Raw genomic sequence first — 23,889 nt, 5'->3', positions numbered from 1 at the left:
ACACCCAGATATCCCACTCTGCCCTGCAGAGTTAAGAAATATCTTTAGATAGCCCTGGAAAGGCAGAAAAGCCCTTCCAATTCTGCCCAACCGGAAAATTCCCCAGTCATGTAAAAACGGATAGTGAACTCTTTAAAGGCTACCAAAATATACTTAAAGGCAGATCAGAAAGCCACGCCAATTGAATGGTCACCAGTCAGAGACTGTCTCAAGACATCTCCTTTTGTTCTATAAAACCTATACAGCCCCTTCAAACCCCTGCTGAAAGGAAGGTGACAGTGCTGCTGTAAGCTTATGAATAAATGGCCTTTGCTAACTGGGTCTCTGGTTTGTTTTTGTCTTTGACAGCAGGGTAACCTATTAATTCACCAAAAGTCATTAACGCCTCTCCCCTGATTTGTTGCCAGAGGGTAAGTTTGGAAAGGATGTGTCACAGGACACGTACGCTTACAGAGGGTCAGGACTGAGGCAAGAAGGAGAGTGTGGGTTGCTTCCTGCAAGAAGGGGGACCTGGGGCAACAAACATGCACCAGAGGCAGGCTGGGTTCCTGGGACGAAGAAGCGAAGGAAGCTAAATGAGACAGGGTGTTTTATAAAGAAAGAAACAGAACGCTAAAGACAGATTTTACCAAAGTTACACTTGCTTCCAGTGACTGGCACTGGCTTTGGAAATACTGTGATTCTGAGCTAAAGGCACCATCTGTTTTCAGGTGTAGCGCATATAAATTTGCTCCATTGGACTTGGGTATAAGTAACATCACATTGCTTTATTTTTGGTTTAGATTTAATTTGGTAAGGTGCCTAATATCATGTAAATTCATACATAAGTCCTAGGAAGGGAGAAATGGCTTACATTTCTCTCCATGTTCTTACATCCCTATTGGTTGCTGCTGGAAGAAGAAGGAAGAGGAGGAAAAGAAGATGAATTAGATGAAGAAGAAGAAGAAAAAGGGGAAGGGGAAAAGGAAGAGGAAGGAGATGGAGGAGAAGGGGAAAAGGAAGAGGAAGAAGGGGGAGGGGAGGGGAGGGGAGGGAAGGGGAGGGGGGAGGGGGGGAAGGAGGAGGGGGAGGGGAGGGGAGGGGGGAGGGGGAGGGGAGGGGAGGAGGGGGAGGGGAGGGGAGGGGAAGGAGGAGGGGGAGGGGAGGGGGGAGGGGGAGGGGAGGGGGGAGGGGGAGGAGGAGGGAGAGAAGGAAACAGGCCCAAGGTGGGGCCACTGCCCCCAGTACTGCAAACTAAGACTTAATTGCAGTTCCTGATCAGCACTAGTGAGGTAACCTTGCTGGAAACAGTCCTTTCTTTTTTTAGCTAATAACCTCCTTCTCCCTCTAAGTTCTATAAAAGCCTTAATTGTGTACAGTTGCTCAGAGCCCCTTTTCTATTTACTAGATGGAATGCTGTCTGACTTGTGACTTGTTGAATAAAGCCAATTAGATCCTAAAATTTACTCAGTTGAATTTTGTTTTTTTAACACTACTAAGATGCTCAGTGCTCAGGTTGGCAAGACCTGTTTAGAAGGTGGAATATCCCTGGTCTGTACCAAAGTGGGTCTCGGAGATCCTTTGCCAAGACTTCCAAGCACATCCATTCCCCCCCACCACAACCTTGGCTCTGTGGAGCTACCGTTCCATCCAGGGTACTGTGGACAATCATGGCCTGGGTCTCCACTTCTCATGGAGACCACCACCACTCCCAATCTCTCCCTGGTCATAGGAAAGCCATTCACATTTCTGCAGAACAAGAGAGCCAAGCCAGGGCTGCCTCCTCACTTCCCATTAAGAGACCCTCTGCCCATCATTTCGATGAGCTACCCCTAGATAATACCTAGGTAGGGCCACACAGACACCTGGCTACCTTCATATACTGAAGCAAGGGAGAAAACCCCTCTGTCTTTCAAGTTTCCTGAAGTTTACTCACCTAGGGACTTTGTACAAATAAGAAAAAAGCACCCCTTCCTCAAGACACATCACACATCACTGCCGTCTGTCAGAATATTTTCCATGTTTTTTAGAACAAGACACTTATTGCCATCTTCCAGATTTTGTGTAGTGAGTACACAAAGCCACAATGTATACAACATAATGGAGTCTCCTTAGACAAGGAGCCTTTTTGCAGTGTACAACCTGCACAACTTATAAGCCTAGTTTACAACTGTACATGGAGGCTCTGAAAGCAAAGAGCAAAAAGCAGGATGCAAAATAAAAGCCAGTACAAGAGGACAAGGATGCTGAACGTTCTACCTGCTTAGAGAATGCATGCATTCTGTACGGCTTTCACAGTGCCTGTTTCCAAATTTGAATTATTCACCAGGCTGTCTGAGATGCATGTATGCAGAATGCAGACCACAGGCCTCCAGTATGAATATGAAAAATAATGGAGCACGTCTTCTCTTAATCTTTAAAAGTATCCAAGTTCTTACCTTATGGGGAGAAAAGACACCAGAAGCCAATCATCCAACCTCAAATGCCAGCTTTCCACTTAAGCTGCCTTCATGGCCCAGTGATAAGGAAAACACTCCATACACTGTGCTCAGAGAATGGTTCCTACACTGAGTCAACGATGGCTCTCAAAGAACTGCATTTGGCTTCATTCACTGAGTGATCTTTGGCAGAGGGTTAAGGAGCCACGCTCCATGGCCTGGGATGACAAGAAGACCATTCAAATGCCTGGAGGGGGTGCATGATGAAGCCAAGGTACATTTAATCATACCAGCTTCTGCAGAGCTGGAAAAAGGAATCCAGGGAAATAGGCAAGGAGAGCAGACAATATATATGTGTGCTGTCAACAAACCGAGACCCATAGAGAAATCTTTTGGTGGATGCCCCATGGTGACAATCCATCTCAATGCAACAGGGTTATCGCATCAGTGCCTTTGCCTGCTCCGTCATCTCTCCTGTGAACCAGGGCATTGCTCACACTCAACATAGCTCACGAGGGCCATTTTAGAACTGGAGTGCCATGCATAGTCGCCACTTATACACTGCTTCCTGGACCACTCTATGCTTTTATTCTCAGGTGTGCTGACTTGTTGTTCTCCATTCTCATCTTGCTCTTCAGCCTCGACACTTTGCCTTTTTCTCCAGGTATAACCTTGTTTCCTCTAGACATTGACCTTGATAAGCTCAAACTAATCCTCATGCCAAATATTATCTTTGGCATATTTTGGGGTGGTGAAACCCACTCCCCTTCAAGCCACAGACAACTATTAAATTGTTTCAGAGTTTTCTGGCAAGCTTGGATTCTTATATTACTTATACAGAATAAATTCCAAATAGAATTATACACTAAACCCAAAGTTTCCTTCCTCCCTCCCTTTCTTCCTTTCTCCCTTCCTTCCTTCCCTCCCCTCCCTCATCCTCTTTCTCCTTTTTCTCTTTCTTCTCTCTCTTCTTCTTCTCCTCCCCTTCCCCATCTCACCTCCTTCCTTTTCTCTTTCCTAAATGGCTCAGTCCTTTTCTCATCTAGACCCCCATTTGCCTCCTTACGAAGTTTTCTCAATTAACCAGTTTGAATAGTCCATTCATTTCTCAACTTCACTCTTATAACTTAGCTCTTTTAAAGTTTCATTGGTTGACCTTTTTTCTTCTTTTTCAAATAAAGCAGAGTCTGTAGAAGTCATGACTAAGGGAATAGGCCTTGGAGTCAGATAGCCCAGGTTCAAATCCTGACTCTGCTGTGGTAGACACTGCAGGCTGGCTCACCCAATTTCTATTTCCAACATCCTTATCCTTCATCTAACTCTGTTATGGAGGCTATAAATGCTAAAGGCTAAAGCAGCTAGAGTTGCTCACAAGACACTTTTCTTGTAAATGAGCTATTACTTTTTGATATTATTTAAAATATGGTGGGAGTTAGGTGGGGGAGAGTGTGACTCCTGCCATACGGCGTGCTACGTGCATTATGATTTCCCATTAGAACCATTACTTCTATTTCCACAGGCTCGCCAGTACAGAAATAGTAATATTTTTTTTTTTTTTTTACTAAAATGTTGCTGAAACCTTATTCCCCATGCAGTAGAATGTAGTATAAGTTGAGGTCCACATACTTCTCCCAGCAAATCCTTGGGATCAAAGAGTCAAAAGGTCTTAGAAGATGATACTCTCAGCCATCTGCCTAGGGCTTTGTGTTGCCTGCTTCCAAGTTGGGGAGGGCAGTCAGGACTGAGCATGACCCGTGGTCCCAGAGCAGGCTGGCTGAGCTGGGGAGGCAGGCGGTTTTGGTCAACGGTTCCCCAACAATTCCACCAGGTTGTTGACAAGTGTCACTGAACATATTCTCTGAGAACACTGATCCTTCAAGACAATGGAAGAGTTTACCTGAAAATTGTATATTGTGGAAAACATGTACTTAAATAAATGTCAGCAACTCTACTTGAAAATATCTTAAACATTTACTGTGCAGATTTATATTGTTAATATCTGACAGGTGATATTTAATACCACGTCTCTCAGGCATTATTTTTAAGGAACATTTTGGGAACTAGAATTACACAAATACCATTTTCAGATTTCTGACTCAATGAACTCCCCTTCCTAGACCATCTGTAACCGAGCAGGACCCTCTGAGGCCTTCCCAGAACAGACCCCACCCCCATATCCTCTGCTTTAGCTCCTCTCTGAAATACCAGATAATAGTGTCTGATACACATTTCATGAGTTGTTTTACAGATGCTAAAACCCCCAACGAATGAAAGAAATTAACTACTTGATGACCATGAACGCACAGCCCCCAGACCTACTGGCACCTGAGGATTGATGACGTTGACCCCTGTGACACTACCCTGTTTCCTCACCATCAACCCATCAGAGAATCGTGCACGAGCTGATCACATACCCTGCAACCCCCCTCCCTCACCTGGCATTTAAAATGCTTTGCTGAAACCCATTGGGGACTTTGGGCTTTTTGAGCACTAGCTGCCTGGACCTTTTGCTTAGTGCCCTGCAGCAAACTCACTTTCCTTCACCACAGCCTGGTGTCAGTAGATTGGCTTTGCTGTGCGTGGGTGAGTGGACCCAAGTTTTGTTCAGGAACACATCTTGCATTTTACTGGAATCAACCCTGGGTAAGACTCTTAATGAAACAGGATGGAAGGGGGCAGGGCACAGCCTTTAAAGCAATGACACAGCCATAGGACATGACAAAAACTGGTCAGAACCAGCTAGGTCCAAGATGGTGGAAGATTCGACTTCCAGTGGACATTGAGCCTTATTATAGGCTCATTGTGATACATCAGTATGCTAAATTACACACCCAACAGCACCATGACAGCTCTGAGGCTAACTATAAAAGGCGAAAAAGTGGGCCATAGCCCAATTCCTGGAAATCCCTGCCCCTTCCCCAAATAATTGGAATAATCCTCCTTCTCATTAGCCTATGAAATTACCCAGCCCATAAAAACTAACCACCCATATTTCGGGGCCTCTTGCCTTCTGAGATGGCCCACACTCTGTCTATAAAATGTGTATCTCTCTAAATAAATCCACTTCTTACCTACCACTTTGTCTTTCACTGAATTCTTTCTGCAATGAGACATCAAGAACCTGAGCTTCATTAAGTCCTGAGACCAGGTGTGTGATCTCAGTTAAAAGACTGTGGGTTCAAGTTCCAATCTAAGTTTTGGCTGGGTTCTAGTCCTGGCACATAGGTTCAAGTCCCAATCTGAGGTGCATGGTTTCATTAACAGTGGAAGTTTCAGGCAATAGAGCAAGAGAATGAGGAAGAAGTGCCAGTTCCTGGGTTAGATTTTCTAAATTCCTACTGTTCTACAGCTGTTGGACCATTTGTGGGTGAAGGCAACCCTTCTAGAAGTCAGGGTGGACACCTCCTTGGGCTGAGTGTTCATTTTTCTAAAGACATCCACAGAAAAGCCTTAATCTCAATCAACAACAGGAAATTCACATTCTTCATATCATTAACAAGAAATAAAGATAATAAGAAACCTGGGTCTCAAACATATTCTGTAAATCAACAAGCCGGCAGCAAAATCGCTCCGTTGGCACTGTTGAAAGGGGGAGCTCAAGCAGAGAGCAGCAGGGTAAGGGAAAACAAAAGGGGTTAAAAATCCACATTTCCCATCATCCTGGAAAGTTCCAAAGGGAAATGATTTTGTAAAAAAACAAAATATGTATAAAGGAGGAAACTAAATTATTCTTGTCCCACGCAGGTGGTGTTGTCCCACTGACAGTCGAGTGTTCTAACTTGGGAGCGTCTCCTCTCTCACAAGAAGAGGTAGCAGCTCCCCTCTTACTGGAAGTCACTGTGGACAACTTGCCCCCAGAAAAGCCTGCCTTCTTTGTACCTGATCCCAACAAATCTGCAGGCACTGTTGGCTCTCTTTTTGCTGTTTGCTCTCAGGCAAAACTGCCATTGATTTACAAATGCCACTTGCCATACAAAGAACAATTGGAAGAGGAGAATTATGCCCCAGAATATGTGAGAACTGAAAACATCCCTCTTCATGTTAATAGATGAGAATATAAATGATAAGGGATGTCAATGTGTGAGGCTACCTACTCCACCCCAGGGAGGTAATGACCCTGTAGGTAGAATTCTATGTGACTGGAGGGGGACTGGGAGAATGATCCCCTCGACAGAAGTTTCAGGGGACCTTCAACCAGAGGCATGGGCTTCCAGAACTGAAAACAAAAGAACTCAGGAGACTCCAAGTGGGTATCTAACCCTGAAAAGTCCAAGGCCAGTACTGAAGATGGGGCCATGAAGCCAGGATCCAAAATTCATGAGCAGAAAGAAAAAGAGTCTGGTGTTTTTCATAAATTATCAAACATAATTCTCACAACAGCCCTGCAAGTTTGTTGTTACTGGTCTTGGGAGATAAGTGACTTGCTAAATTAACACAGCCATGAGCAGTAGAACCAGCATTTGAGAGGGGTCTCAACCTTTTCCCTATTAAAAAATAAGACTTACTGTAAGTTTTAAGAGTTTATTTAAGCAAAAATTGATTCAAATTGGACAGTGCCAAGCCAGAAGTGGTTAAAAGAGCTCCTCCAACAAGAGCCAGGGGAAATATTTATACAGAGAAAGTACAAGGCAAAGAAAGGAAATTATTTGATTGGCTAAAGCTTGAATCCTAGTTGGCTGTTTGTGATTGGTTGTCTTTAGCATTTAGCGTTTTGATTTCATAACCTTGAGGCATTTACAAGCTCAGATTTTGGTTTGCCCGTTGAAGGGGAGCAAAACTTGCCACCCCAAAATGTCTCTGGCATGCATGTGTGTTATTTCAAGCTGAAAACAATCAAGGCCCAAAAGACTGAGGAAGAAACTTTGACCTCCCCTCTAACTGCCGAAAAGGATTTTGACAGAGAGCCTGTTCCCCGAATACATCCATCACCAGAGAGATCTGCAAGGAATATGGGCGAGGTTAGGGGGGAGGAACAGGGTCTAGAGATCAGAGTCCACTGTGTGTCCCATTGGCTCTGCCCAGTCTAGCAGAACTTTATCTACCAAACATTTGCTATTCCATCTCCGTGTGAATTGCCTTCCTCCCCTTTGAAGTCCCAACCCCCTACCCCCAGCATCCCCTTTTGTCTTTAGCTGAAGATGGTATTTAAGATGAGGGCTTCAGCCATTTTGGCGAGTTACTCATTGTAACATCTATACGTGTTACTAACCTTTGTTTGATCTTCTCCTGTTAATCTGCCTCATGTCAGTTTAAGTCTTGGACCAGCCAGAAGACCTAGAGGGGCAGAGGAAAGCATCCTCCTCACTGAAAGCACGACAGCAGTACAGCCACATCTGCCTAATGGCCTCCTTGGTTAATTAACTTAAACGCCCTCCAAGGCAACCGTTGCCTAGAACAGTCACTTCCAACTGACTTCTATTTAGTATTTAAAGTCACATGGGTAATACATGAGTATGGTCTCTTCCCTGAGTAACAAGAACTCTCAACTATAACAAATAAGCTCCAACTCCTACTTGGCCATTACCCCCAATCCTGTCTTCTGAAGACAACCATTGCTACCCTTTGGCATCTCTGCTTCCAGAGCTTCTCCTTGCATTTACATCCACATATGTGGACCCATGAAACATATAGTATGGTTTCATGGGAATAACTCTCACCTAAATGGTGTCATAGTTGCTCTGCAGCTCACTTTTTTTACACAACAGTACATCTTTGAGATCTTTCTCTGTTAGAAGACCCAGAACTACCTCATTCGCTTTAGCCACAGAAGTGCACTTAATAGCATGGCTGTGCCATAACTTACGAAGACATTCCTCTCTGGTTGGGCATTATAGTTGTGACTGGCTTTTTTTTTTTTTTTTCCCGGTACGCGGGGCTCTCACTGTTGTGGCCTCTCCCGTTGCGGAGCACAGGCTCCAGATGCGCAGGCTCAGTGGCCATGGCTCACGGGCCCAGCCGCTCCGCGGCATGTGGGATTTTCCCGGACCAGGGCACGAACCCGTGTCCCCTGCATCGGCAGGCGGACTATCAACCACTGCGCCACCAGGGAAGCCCGTGACTGGCTTTTTTTATGTATCAACCTTGCCATGACATGCGGTGGTGATCCAGGCACATTTTAGAACCTGAGATAGGCCAGACCTCTGAGAATTAGCTCAGAAAGCATCCCAGGACAGAGGGATGCAAAGCCTGTAACTGAAGCTAAGCCTCTGGAATTTCTGTCTGAAGATCCTCATCCTGCTTTCCCTAGTGGCTACAGATCAAATTTGTTGGAAACTGATAAGTTACTGTTAAAGCAAGACACAGCCCATCTTCCAGTTTAGGAGGAGACTACAAAGAGAAACACATTCAAAAGTGGAATCAGGGCTTCCCTGGTGGCGCAGTGGTTGAGAGTCTGCCTGCCGATGCAGGGGACACCGGTTTGTGCCCCGGTCCGGGAAGATCCCACATGCCGTGGAGCGGCTGGGCCCGTGAGCACGGCCGCTGAGCCTGCACGTCCAGAGCCTGTGCTCCGCAACGGGAGAGGCCACAGCAGGGAGAGGCCCGCGTACCGCAAAAAAAAAAAAAAAAAAAAAAAAAAAAGGGAATCAAATCCCTCCCTGGAACCAAAGCATTAGTCTTTAAAGATTGAGTAATCAATGCATCCAAAACCCAAACCAACTTGAAAGGTTAATATTGATCAAGTACGGAAATTTCAGCTCTACAAACCAAACAAAGAGGTTTTGAAAAATGCTACTCATTTTAAGTATTTATAATGTTTTTCTTCATTTTAAGCAAACGAGAAAACAAATTAGTTCCCTATCCAATCCATGAAGGTGGAGGGTTACACTGGCTAAGAAAATCCACTGATGTGGACAAATGGAATCTACTACACCAGAAGGAGAGGAAATTCATTTTATTCATCATCCTTACCATTCCAGTTAATCTTGGATTGCATGAAGCTCCAAAAGATTAAGTTGTATTCTTCTTCTTTTCCCACCAGCTATGCCTGGGGAACTCCTACAATTTCTTCTTGACTCTGCCCAGCATCCTCTACTGCAAGACTGCCCCTTCCCTCCCAAACTAATTTCAATACCAGTATAGCAGTGTGGACATATCTAAATATCATAGCACTTCTTGTTTGGTGCTCAAATAAATTACGTGTAAGCTTTTTCAGAGGAGATAGTACGGTGTGTGTATTGTGTTCCCCCAATATATAACACAGTTTCTAGCACATACAAAGTTATCAATAAACATTTATTGACCTGAAGATCTCTAAGGAAAGAGAGTACTCTTCTCATTCAATAATCGCTAAAGGTTTACAGAAGTCGGACATGAGAGGAAAGCAGTAAGTCACTAACTCATTTCATCAATTCACCTCTAACTCTTTTTTTTTTTAATTATTCATGTATTTATTTTTGGCTGTATTGGGTCTTCGTTTCTGTGCGAGGGCTTTTTCTAAGTTGCGGCAAGCGGGGGTCACTCTTCATCGCGGTGCGCGGGCCTCTCACTATCGTGGCCTCTCTTGTTGTGGAGCACAGGCTCCAGACGCGCAGGCTCAGTAGTTGTGGCTCACGGGCCTAGCTGCTCCGCGGCATGTGGGATCTTCCCAGACCAGGGCTCGAACCCGTGTCCCCTGCATCGGGAGGCAGATTCTCAACCACTGCACCACCAGGGAAGCCCCACACCTCTAACTCTTGAAGGAATTAACTCTAAGAAGTAAAGGTTTTTCTTTCCCTCATTAAATTCAAGTATACTTCCTAAAATCTTCAGAATCTGGGATTTTATATTAAGGATTCTTGGTTAAATGAATAGATTTTAGAATCAAAGAACTCAACAAAACGTTCTACAGTTAACTGCAGCAGTTAAGATCTAATAAAGAATTTTTCACCTTTTCTAAAAAGTGTCTTTCCATTTGATAGATAAAAGCTCTCAGGTTCTACTCTTGGAGATTCTGTTGTGTCTCCTGCATCAGGTTGAGAAAATGCCTCATGCCTGGGTGAGAATCTCTTGGCTGTCTCAGGAGCTGAGCTGAGGTTCAGGAGACTAGAAACCACTTCCAGTATTTCCCTTATGAAAGCACATGACCTTGGGCATATTTGTCAACTCTTATGCCTCAGTTTCCCCATATGCAAATTGGGAATAATAAATATGTCCTGCCTACCTAATCAGACTGTCAGATTCTATCACTCCTTACACCATGGCCAAGCATCACCTCAGCTGTTGGAGGCTTCCTCAGCACTGCTGCTATACACATTCCCATTAAGAAAAATATTAGATGCAGCTGCAGTGGACTGCATATTCTAAAAATGACCACGGCAATATCTCTAGTTTCATATATTCTTCCAGTATGTTGTCACTCCCCCCATTTCCCCCCCCTTGACCTTGAACAAGTCTTTGTGACAGTCTCCACAAACAGAATGCATGAAAGCAGTGCTGCATAAGATTCCAAGTTAGGTTATAAAGGACATATCTATCCATCCTTTCATCCTTCTATCCACTCATCAATATGTTTTATTTTTTGGATGCATTTCAAAGTAAGCTGCAGACATCAATAAATATCATCCCTAAACACTTCAGCATGCATGTTGCTAAGTAGAGCCCAATATTTGTTTGCAGTTCTTTTTTGGCAAAATGTACAGAAAGTGAAATACACAAATCTTACATGCCCAATTGAAGAATTTTATTTCTTCGTTTCAGTCATTGATATTTGAAGTCGTTTGTTACCATAGCATAACCCAGCCTATCCTGGCTGATTAATTCCATTGAATGTTGTGTTGCCCTGTGATATCACACACACACCCCCAGACGCCCTAAATCTTCCATTCAGTCTGCCACACACGCAGCCTAGAGTTGGTGGACTGGAGAGAGGAGATGGTCAAGGAAGTCCCCAGTATAGTGATGTGGTAGCGAAATGGGACACTGTATGGAGTCGTTGAAATGCAAGTAGAGATTAAGAAGTCTAAACTAGAAGACTGTGGTGTCAGAGGCAACCTGAAGACATGCAAGTATCCCTTCTCCCCCTCCCCACCGCCCCCAAGACCACTAGGAAATATTGGAAGGAGACCCTGAGTGTCCCCTTATACCCTGGCTGGGGATTTGAGCCAACTTGACTTTGTTGGCCCAGGTGATTACTCCCTCCTCCTTGAACACCTTCTTGGTTTGGCCTCCAGGATCACCCTCTATCCTGGTTTTCCTCTTAGCTTCCTGGTTACTCCTTCTCAGACTCCAGTTTCTCCTCACCTCTAAATGTTAGAGCACCCCAGAGATCAATGTCTGCATCTCTTCTCTTTCGCCTCCATACTTAGCCCCTTACAGATCACATCTAGCTCCATGGCTTTAAATACAAGCAATATGATAAAAATTCTAAAATTTACATTTCCAGCATGGATTTCTCCCCTGAACTCCAGACATCATGATCTGACAGCCAATTTAACATCACGACCATTAAGTCTAATAGGCACCTCAAACTTAACATGTCTAGAATGGAACCTCTGATCATCCCCCCAACTTTCAGTCCTCTTGCTGTCTACCCCAACTAGGTCACATTCATGGCAACTTTGCTCTTCCCATCGCTCAAGCCCAAAATCTATCTTGTTCTCTCTCTCTCTCTCTCTTTCCCCCTCTCTTTCTCTATCTCTATCTCTCTGTCTTTATCGCTATCTCTATCTCTCTACTTATTACGTCAAGATTCATTATTATCTTTACCTTTACTATGTATCCAGATTCTGATGACTTCTAGAGAATTTTACCACTACTCTCTTAGCCTAAGCTACCTTCATCTTTCCCCTGGATTATGTCAATAGAGTCCCAGTAGGTTTCCCTGATTCTATCTTTGACCTCAACAGTCTATTCTCAACATAGCCTGAGTGATTCAGTTACACATAAGTCAGAACACAGCATGCTTCTGCTTACACCTCTCCAATGGTTTCCCATTCGCTGAGCTAAAAGTCCCTAACAAGCTACAAAACCCTACCTGATTTGGTCTCCCCTTACCTCCTAACCTCACCTCCTTCTACACTCCCTCTCATTCACTGCTCTCCAAACACATGGGCCTCTTGTCTATTCAAGCACCCTCCTGCCTGCCCTAAATCAAAGGAATGTTCTGCTAACCTAATTAGAAGATGTAGTCAGTTGCAGCCTTGCTCAGAGGTCAGTTATGTCCACAAGGATGAGACTAATTTTCTCTTTCTAGTCTGCAGACTTCAATACAGAGGCAACAATCTCCTTTTATGGTCGCAAGGGGAGTTGTCACAGCTCTAAGCCTTGCGTAGTCCCATGAGAGTGTCCGAAAGAGAAAGCAAGGGAAGTATTAGCAAAAGGGCTCTAACCTCAAGTGCCTCATCTTGTCAGGGAAGTAAAACTCTTCCAAAGGGCACCAGCAAAGTTCCTCTCATATATCATAGTCCACAGCATACCCACTAGCAAAGAGGAACGTGATTACTAAGAACTAAAATACTGCCTGCCATATCAGTAAACAAAGGATGTTGCAGCCATCAAGCCATTACATTTCAGCTGCTGGGATGTTGAGCTCTGAGGGAACTCAGGATGGAGACAAACGGGCTGCCCACTTCCAAGCCCATCTAGCAGTCAGCCCCTGCAGCCACCTCCATGGTGCGCCCTGAGGAGACTCAGGATGAGAAAACACAGGATACTGGCCCCAGATAGCTGAGGTGCATATCAAAGGAATGACTTCAGTGAGCCCAGACTCTTGCATCTTCCCATACATAGAGAAGAACTAAATTCCTTAACTTGAGATATCTGGTTTTCTTTAATTAACAGTAATCTTTTGATGTTCCAAATACTTGGTCTTTGTTGCAAAAACTCCTATATATCCTGATTCCCCCTCCCCCCTTGACTCTTTGGAACAGTTTTCTCAGCGTTATCTGAGATGCTGTGTCCTGAGCTGGAAGTCCTCAGAAAGTTCTCCGAATAAAACATAACTCTCCACTTTTAGGTTATGCATTTTTTTCAGTCAACATTACCATGATAGTCACCATCTGTCTCACTGGGGCTGGGCATATTATGGCAACATCAAAGTAGACATTATAGGAGCAAGGAGGAATGGGGCAGCCAGCATCTCCTAGACACCACTGACAGGCCACTAGATTCAGAAAGAGGAACCCTGGACCCAATACTTGCTCTGCCATTAAACTTAACAACATTTATAAGTAATGCCCCCCTTGTAGATCACTGCTTCCTCATCTGAAAAATGAGGAGGCTGGGCTAGACATTGCCTTCCACTTTGAATTTTCTCTTATTCTGTGAACTTCCACATGTCATAAAGATCTGAGTCTTCCTATGTGCCATTCCTCATATATATATACATTTCCTAAAATGATAGAAATGCAAGGATGTCTTTGATCATCTATTTTAAAAAGAGAAGGGAAATTTTAATAAGAACATTTTGTACTGCTCATTCCTGGCTGGCCTTTAAGAATAAAGGATCTTTTTCTACCATTACTGACATTTTAAAAACAGCCTTTCAGATTCAGTAATTAGGTCCCAAAATCATTCAGCATAAAACTATGGCTTCCCAACAATTATTCTAGTGAGGAAGTTAGAATGACCTCTCATATCTGTGTTGCTAATGGTAATTCCTAGCCATTATCTTATTACTCAATTTAAATACAAGAAAATGGAAACAATTCTCTCCTTGACACCAGGACCTCTGTCATTAACAGAATATAGGATTGAAGTCTTTATATGACCATATGAGTAGGCTTGGCACCCTGCTCTCCGACAGTAACTGGTGCTGAGAAGCCATACAACAAACAGTGAGCTCCAAAACCTCCAGTAGAAGGCATAGGGAGATCGATCTATCTATGGAAGATGAGAATGAAAAAAATAGACAGGGCTTCCCTGGTGGCGCAGTGGTTGAGAATCTGCCTGCCAATGCAGGGGACACGGGTTCGAGCCCTGGTCTGGGAAGATCCCACATGCCGCGGAGCAACTAGCCCCGTGAGCCACAATTACTGAGCCTGCGCGTCTGGAGCCTGTGCTCCACAACAAGAGAGGCCGCGATAGTGAGAGGCCCGTGCACCGCGATGAGGAGTGGCCCCCACTTGCCACAACTAGAGAAAGCCCTCGCACAGAAACGAAGACCCAACACAGCCAAAAATAAATAAATAAATAAATAAATATTAAAAAAAAAAAAATAGACAGAGAGAACTAAATCATGTGTTTTTCGTATTGAAAGAATAAAGGGACAAGTAAATCAATTGCTTTGCCAGAAAGCTCCATTTAGATGTATCTTAGAATCTGCACAAATCAGCCATCTTACTTCCTCACTCCCTCTGCCTTTGGCAATGATTCATCTTGACTATCATCATTTGTCAGCCCTACTTCTTTGATTCTCATGTTCCTGCAACAGTAATTGCAAAAATGCTTAGAGATAGTAAAGCACAATTCAGCCTTTGGCCCTTGCACACAGAGATTCTTTCAGCTGACCTCTTACCAGAGTGGAATGGACATTGACTCAGGTAAGCCCTCTCTCAGCACCTGTTTTCACAGGGTGTGTCAACTTTTTACCCCCAGCCACTGTCTGTTAGGGCCTTTGGGTCTGTACTTAATTGGTGACACAAAATGCACACACCTTAAGCAAATGTAACATTAAACATGCTGCTGCCTTCTGGTATTTATCAAAAGCTCAGTTTAGAGAAAAAATTATGATGGAGAATGTGTAAAATCTATCCCTTTTATCCTTCCATCCACATATTCTAAGGTCCACTCTTGAATTAAGCTAGACCAGCAGGAATTTGTGAACTAAGACTGTCTTTCACCTTTTTCCCTTTCATATTCTCAAAGGCTTTCACTGATTTGGGCTTTGGTGTGACGCCATCAGTCTACATTGAGAAACACAAGAGACACACCAGTGGAACCTCAGGTCTCTACACGGAGGAGGTTGAGGAAGGACACTGTTGCATTTTACGGTGTGCTCATTAGAGAGAATCCCAGAAGGAATGTTATTCTTGCCATAATACCAAAATGAATTGTGCCTCTCCTTAGGGATGGGTTTGTTTTTATTCTCATGTACTCTGAATAGTACAACCAAACAAATGTTCCGTTTCATTTCATTTCTAGAATACTTACAGAACAATTTGAGGTCCATCTGTTTCAAGAGTAACAGATTGTATAGTCTGCATTTTGTTTTGCCTTCATTCCTGGCCCCTTTTCATATCTCCACCAGTACATTTCTTTCTTGTTTCTCACCTAATCCTATTTATGGTGTTTTAAAAAATTAAATGTACCCTTATAAATGCTTTAAATCATTTATGGACAATGGAGGGGAAGATTTTTATTCATTTGTTCAGGCAAATTAACATGAAAGTAAATCTTACCAAATTTTAAGAGGCATTTTAAACGTGGTCCTCCTTCCCAAAACCTCTGGGAGACATGATAACACACACAAGACATTCTGACGATTTCCTGGTAAGTGGCAACTAGCAAGTGCTTCAATCCACAATGGTTCAAAGGTCTATGAGAAGGCTGTGTCTAATAACTGACTGTGCAGAGGGATAACTAATGGCAGGAAGGAATGTGGTTACTGATTACTGGCCCAGAACTGGAAGGATGAGTACCAAAAGCAAATATTGTGTGTTTAATACTTTTTGCCAAAGCCCAGCCTTAGCATGGTAAAGAGCAATGTACGAAAGACTCCGAAAGTTTGACTGAAGGAATATTGGTGGCACAGAATGCCACATCAGGCCAAAACAGACAGCATGTGATACCCATAACAATTCCACACAACCTTGAACCACCACCTTGGTTGACTAGATCATGCAATTGTCACATGTATAGATTAGGAGGCTTCACTTTTACTCAGAACGAAGAAAGTTTAAGGTTGAAAATGAAAAATAAGAAGAGTTAATCATATCAGCTGCTGTGAAGAAAAATATAACTTGCAAATTTTTTAAAGGCTAAATATTTAAATTCTCTGGGCTGAATATTGGGAGATGGGGGGGGGAATCTACAACATGTAATTCAATTCTTGTATTATATGTTGCTAAAATGACATTGCCTGATATTAAAAGTTCCTATAAAATAAAAAAATCCTCATGAACAGCATCAGAAATAAAACCCAAGTCCTGAAAAATTGCACCTTCCAGCCCAGCTTCATTCCAAATCAAAATATGTATCTCTTTTATTCATAAAATGATACATATACTTATGAATAAAAGCCCAAAGCTGGGCATTTTGAAATGAGTTATCTAACCTCAGAAAGCAAATAAGATCATTTCCTTTCACATCTCTTCACTCCTAGCAATTACCTGACTGAATTTTAACCTGACTCTAAACAGGGAGGGAGCATCTATTTGCCCTGGCTGAATATTACAGCATCCATATGCATGTTTTCTTCCTTTCTAAAAGTCTATCTCTTAATAAGATTTTTTATTAATTTCCTCAAGCACATTTCCACTATCAGATATGCTGGTCATGCCTCACAAATGGCCTATGTTTTAGTGGTTACTGGTCATTATATAAGGAAAGAGGAGAACATCTCCTTCTGTGTGACTCAATGATTTAATAATTATTAATGAGACATTATGCTTTTGTACATTTCTGACAGATGATTAAGTACACTATAAATGTTTAATATCGTTCGTTCTCTGTGGTCTGGAAATGTGATGCCAGATGCCTACCCGTGCTTCACACAATCAGAAAAGACAAATTAGATCATGGCAATATGGCAGCACTGTTGATTTTTTTCAGTAATATTTACAATCTTCAGGTAAAATGTGAAATGAGAAAAAACATGTATGTGATGGCAGGTCCTTTTAATTGAAGGATTTTCCCCATACTCATTCGGAAGCAATTTATCTTGTAGGCAGTGGTGTTGGGATAACTCTTAGGCAAACTTCTTGAGCTGTGTCTTCTTGCATGAGCCTCCAGATGGCCAAAGGAGCCTCATTCTCGCCCTTTGACTCAAGGCTCATTTTTGCCAATCCTTGCACACAGGAACTTTGGCCCACAGAACAAGGCTGCATGTCAGAATCACCTTGAGTTTTGCTTAATATAGATTCCCAGGCCTCCCCTAGCCTAATTAAACCAAAATCTCTTGAGGTGGTCACAAGCACTGGTATTTTATTTTTAACTTCAAAATGTTTCTAAAATACAGCCAGGATTTGAGAACCTCTGATATATACAATCTGCAGTGCCATATTTAACACGTGGACCCAAAATTCTTTGACAGTTCTCCTATTAGGAGGAGAGGTCTAGGGTCCCTCCTCTAGAATCTGGGCTCCATGACAACTTGACCAATACATTAAGGCAAAAGTGACACCATGCCAGTTTCCAAGACCAGTCCTTACCAACTGGCAGCTTCTACTTCCTTCCTGTCTCTTAAGACCTCATTCTTGGAATCCAGCTACTATTCTGTGAGGAAGCCCAAGCAGCTGATCCAGAGTCTAGCTGAGCAAGCAGACTTCCAGTCATGTGAATGAGCCACCTTGGAAGTGGCTCCTCCAGCCCACAGTAGACCTGCCCCAGATCTCATCACAGAGACGTGATGAGACCTGCCAAGCCCTGGCCAGACTTCAGATTCATGGGCAAAATAAATAATCAGTATTCTAAGCCATTAAATTTGTGGTGGTTTGTTAGGCAATAAATAACTGGAACAACTGCTCCCCCAGATGGTGTCATGGAAAGGAATTTGCTCTTTTAAAAGTTGAATCACAAGCATTAATGGGCTCAATGCCTCAAAAAATGCAGGCTTCCACCTTCTCTTTGGCCAAAATAATGAAACTCCTCTCCCTTCTTAACACATGATATAGCTCCTCCATGAAGCCTTCCCAATCTGCATTAGTTCTCTGTAATTTTTTCCCAACATCTCAAGTCTTGTTTACAAAATTAATTAGCACTTTGGTCACATAAAATTATGAACTCGGGCTTCCCTGGTGGCACGGTGGTTGGGAGTCTGCCTGCCGATGCGGGTGGCACAGGTTCGTGCCCCGGTCCGGGAGGATCCTGCGTGCCGTGGCCACTGGGCCTGTGCGTCCGGAGCCTGTGCTCCGCAGCAGGAGAGGCCGCAACAGTGAGAGGCCCGCGTACCGCAAAAAAAAAAAAAAAAAAAAAAAAAAATTATGAACTCAAAATTTTGGATAACAATTTTCATTTGAAAGATAGTTTGATGAGAAGATAATAATAGTCTTTGAAGAGCCAAATTCTGGAAAAGGGTACAAAGGCTTAGATGAAATTGATAAAAATCAGATTGAGTAAGTAAAGAATGCAATGATGGATGGAGAAATTACAACGTGGCGGGGTAAAGGGGGTTGTTTACATAGTGAGGAGCTAAGTGTCAGCAGTGGGCCTTAGAATATTCACTAGTTGGCTCTGGCTGCCATAAGAAAATACCAGACTCGGTTGGCTTAAACAACAGAAATTTGTTTTCTCGCAGTTCTGGAAGCTGGTAGTCCAAGATCAAGGTGCCAAGGTTTCTGGTGAGACTTCTCTTCTTGGCTTGTAGATAGCTACCTTCTCGCTATATCCACACATGTCCTTTCCTCTGTGCATGCTGGGGGAGAGAGAGCTCTGATGTCTCCTTCTCTTCTTATAAGGACATCATTCCTATCAGATTAGCCCCCAATCCTTATGACCTCATTTAACCTTAATTACTTCCTTAAAGACCCTATCTCCAAATATAGTCACATTGTAAGTGAAGACTTCAACAGGTGGATTGGGAGGGGGGCAGGGAGGGGGACACAATTTCATCTATAACAGAATGGGAAATCCTTGGAAAAAATGGAGAATTACACCTTCCCTACATGCCCCAGGCTGGGTGGTCATTTTGCCATCACTCTTACTAATAATAATAACAATGACAATCATTATTGATCAAAAACCAAGTACCCAACATTTCACAGTATCACATTTGCTCCTCAAAACAACTGTAAAATAGGTTCTATTTTCTTCATTCTTATAGCTGAAGAAGCTGAACAAAAGAAAGTTCAATAGTTTATCCATGACCTCATAGCTGGTAAATATCAGAACACGAATTTGAACACAGGTCTGTGGTCTTCAAAGCCCCTGCTTGCAAAGCTAAACCAAGCTACCTATTTCATTCATTCATTCCTTTGTCCCTTCAAAAATTATTGAGCACCAATTATGATCCAGGTCCTGTGTTTGATCCTAGAGATGCAAAGTCGAGCTGCAGAAAAAAAAGTATTCTGACACCTGTTAAGACAGTAAGGAAGACTTTATTCAAGGGACTACCACAATTTGGGGTGGAGGGTGGGAGGGTGCAATAGGGGAGAGAGGTCAGGCTCAACCCTGAATACAACAAGGACAAGGAGGGGGTGTTTACAGCCAAAGAGCAGGGTGAAGGTCAGAGGATGAAAAATTACTAAGAGGAAACAGTAGGGATAAGGAGAATTCTTGCTAGACCAACTCAACGGTATTCTTGCTGAAGGCAGACAAGGGTGATAAGATATTGAGGGTGAGGGATTTGATTAGATATCAAGGGTAGGGGATTTTTGGATAAACTGACCCAGCAGGATTTTTGCTTAAATTGGACTAAGTGGGCTAAGGACAGTGTCCAAATCAGGATCTAGTCAAGAAGAGGGCTCAGAGGACCCTGACTAAAGTCGGGTCAAAGAGAGAGTCTTTGCTACCCTGCTTGCAAGGAGTTTACAGTTCAATGAAGAGAAGGACGCCAGTCAGCAGTTGCGGTGTGGCAAGATAAATCTGTGGATCTCTTACCACGCAAATCACTAGGCTTCCTTCAGTTCTCAGAAATAAGTATTTGCACCTATATACTCTGGTTTTGAAATTGGCAGAGAAAAGTGCAGGAGGTGCTGTGTGTGCCCCTGTTGAAGCCAAGCCAGAGATGGAGATGCCACGATTGTGAGACACTGCTTCACAGAGGTTAGAAGCACTTGGAAGTGATCTCAACCATGGATCGGGCTCCACTTATTTTTGACACTCAATAGCTTCAAAAAGCAGGTTATCCCTAGAGGCCTCCTACACAGGTTTCCTCAGAGCAAATCAGTCGTTTCTTCATGACACAGTCTTTGGTTTTCCTTCTCATCTATTTCCTTGGTGCCACTAACCAAATTCCTGACTTGTGCTCAGCCAGCCTGAAAACACAGAATGTTACTGGACCATCCTTGCCTCTGGATTCAACTTTTATTTTAAAAGCTGGATTCCTTTGCAGGGCAAAAAGAATCTGCCCCTAAATTGATTGAGAGGCTTTAAGAACTCCAGCAGAATTAATGGCCCCGGTTTATCCCAGTCCCCATCGCAGACCTGGATATACTGCCAGATTGACTGGAAATGCCCCGGAATGATTCTGAAATTGTTCCTAGAGATTGGAGGCACACGGTCACTTTCTGGGATGGTTTAAGCGCTGACCAGTATTGCCAAGAGGATCCTGAGGAAAGAAGCCTCGAGAGGTTCCTAGGGTCCACGCCTCGCCCTCTCTGCTTCCTCCACCACCAGTTCTTACACTTGCATCTCTTTCAGCCTTCTCTGTGCCAGAGCCTTACCTCTGCCTCTAGCCTCTGGCAAGAGCACAGAAATTATCATTTATCGTTTTCAATTTTTAATATTTGAAACTGCTTTTTGCCCTACACTTTCCAAAACACAGCACTGTTGGAAATATTTTAATGTTCCACATAAAACAAGAAAATTGTAATAATTTGTCCCAAAGATTTTCAGAAAAGAATATAAAACACTGGCATAATTATATAGTCTTTAGCTCAGGGTATTATATTTCTATTATATAGTTATGGACCTGCCTTTTCTTTTATTCCCATTGGATAAAACAGTTTGCTTCAAAACCTTTTAAGTTCTGTTTTAAACGTCATAAAATTTATATACTGACAAACCTGTATTGACATTTTCAAACTCCGAGGTATTTCCACAAGACAGTTTACATCTGGAGCAGCCCAGGGGTATATGTTCTGGTTGATAAAGCATTTAGATGTTTGGGGATGTCAGGCAAAATTCCAGTGAGGAAGGAGCATGAGATAACCTAAAAAAAGAAGTCAGGATGGGAGACAGTGAGTTTGGGAAAACCTTCTTTCCTGATGGACAACAACTAAAACGCCCTGGGGTTCACCCTGGCAAACAGCGTGCGAATGACTGAAACTCTTTTTTTTTTTTTTTTCCAGAAATGTCAATCAAGAAGTGAGTTCAGGCAGTTGCATAGTCAAACTGCTGAGTTCTTTCAGCTGAGTAATATCGCCAGTGCAAGTAGGAAATGTGTTTAGATTTTCTCAGTGATGTAAGTAAACCATGTTTAACCTAGTTCTGTTATACTCTATTAGAATAGATAGAAAAGGGGTTTCGTGTTCAGTGACCTCATATCTCGTCATGACCTAGAAAAAGTGGTCACGTAGGTAACATACAGAGTGAAGCTTCCTGGGTGTATTATCATTGGATGTAACATAGGCATGAGGGTGGGAGACCAACAAGACATGCCTGATTTGACCCTTAGTCATCTGGTTTAAGACTTTTCTGACCCAGAAATTCTAGGATGGTGGACATACGGACTTCTCTGGTATGATAGTTGATTTTATGTGTCAACTTGACCACGCCACGGGGTGTCCAGATATTTGGTCAAACATTTTTCTAGATGTATCTGTTTCTGGGTGAGGTTAACATTTGAATCACTAGACTGACTAAAGCAGATTGCCCTCCCCAGTGTGAGTGGGTCCCATCTAATCTGCTGAAGGCTTGAATAGAACAGAAAGGTTGAGTAAGGGAGAATATCTCTCTCCCTGACTATCTTCAAACTGGGACATTAGTCTTCTCCTGACTGTGGACTTGGACTGAAAGTGAAACTCACACATTCGGCACTCCTGAGTCTCAGGCTTGCCTCTGCAGATCTTGGGACCTGTCAGCTTCCATCATCATGCGTGCCAATCCCTCATTAATAGATCTCTTTATATATGTATGTCATTATATGACATACATATATAACTATATGTATATAATCATACATCATTTTCTAATGGCTCTGTTTCTCTGCAGAACCCTGACTAATATACTCGGTAACTGTGGGGTGCATAAATCAGGCCCTGCACCAACAGAGAAATCAAGAGAGAGACAAACAGATGCAGACAGGTACAGAGCAGAGACACACAGAGAGAGGCAGATAGAAAAAAAACAGAACAGGGCTTCCCTGGTGGCACAGTGGTTGAGAGTCCGCCTGCCGATGCAGGGGACACGGGTTCGTGCCCCGGTCCGGGAAGATCCCACATGCCGCGGAGTGGCTAGGCCCATGAGCCATGGCTGCTGAGCCTGCGCGTCCGGAGCCTGTGCTCCGCAACGGGAGAGGCCACAACAGTGAGAGGCCCGCATACCGCAAAAAAAAATTTAAAAAAATAAAATTAAAAAAAAAAAACAGAACAAACACACGACAGAAAGAAAGCAGGAAGGTATGCACACAGATATACCTATGCACAGAAGCACAAAGATAAGAAAAAGGTAAGAAAAAATACATGTTCTCTCTGATTCACTCATGGAGCTTTATTTCTCTATTTCAGGGAGTACATCTGAGGGGGAAACATGCCCCTTATATCTTAACTGCACCTCTGCCCAGTCAGAACCAGCTGTCAAAGATGTCTGTGGGCCAGCTACCTGAGCAGACTGCACAGCGCCCAGGAGGAGAGGAATGGTTCCAACACCTCCCGGATACTCACATACGAACCTGTGGCCACACCCCAAGCCTGAGACCCTCTGTAGGTGACACCATGTAAAGATGGCTCACTGTAAACCGGGCATCTCAACGCAGCTGCCCACTGGAGTCTCCTCAGACCTGACCCACCCTGGACCAGTTAAATCAGAATCTCTAGGGCCGAGGCATTGCTGCTTTTTGGAAGCTCCTCAGGGGAACCAGGAAGCAAGCAGGTTTGGGTTCTACTGCTTAAGGCCATTCGCCTGGGTTGCAGAGCTCAAACCTGAGAGCAATGCAAGTAGTCAGGTTCGATGATGTTTGTCACCTGGGCACACGACAGTTATCACTGACATGCCACGAGGTCTACTTTCTGTGCCACTTTCAAAGCTCCAAAGAGCGTGGACTGATCCCAAGAGCACACTGTCGCTCTCTGGTGCCAGGCTAAGTGCTCTACAGATGATGCCGCATTTACTCCTCACAACACCCTGTGTCATGTAGGTATTACCTCCGTTTTTCAGGTAACGAAACTGAGGTCAGAGCGATTAAATGGTTTGCTAAGTTCAAAGAGCTAGTACGTGGCAGAGGCAGGGTTGCAACCAGATCTTCCACTCTGCTGCACAGAAAACACAGTGACGGCAGGCTTGGGTTTTATTCCTTTCATGTTTCAGGCTGTCTTCCACACAGATCGTTCTGAAAACGAAAACCAGCATTGCCTTCTGAGCAATGGGCCACACACAGCAAGGCACGCGGCGCTTCCGTCTGGTGATCTTATTCTAGCCACGCCAACTGCACAATACGCTGTCACTTTTCCCTGGCCTGGGAAAAGACACAGTTAGAGCAACAGCCCACCACAAATGAGGGGGTGAAAGAGCTTTAAGT

The sequence above is a fragment of the Mesoplodon bidens genome (assembly GCF_964165515.1).
Source record: "Mesoplodon bidens genome assembly, chromosome: 8".
In the NCBI taxonomy this organism is placed as follows: Eukaryota; Metazoa; Chordata; class Mammalia; order Artiodactyla; family Ziphiidae; genus Mesoplodon; species Mesoplodon bidens.
Note: the sequence above shows the minus strand (reverse complement) of the source record.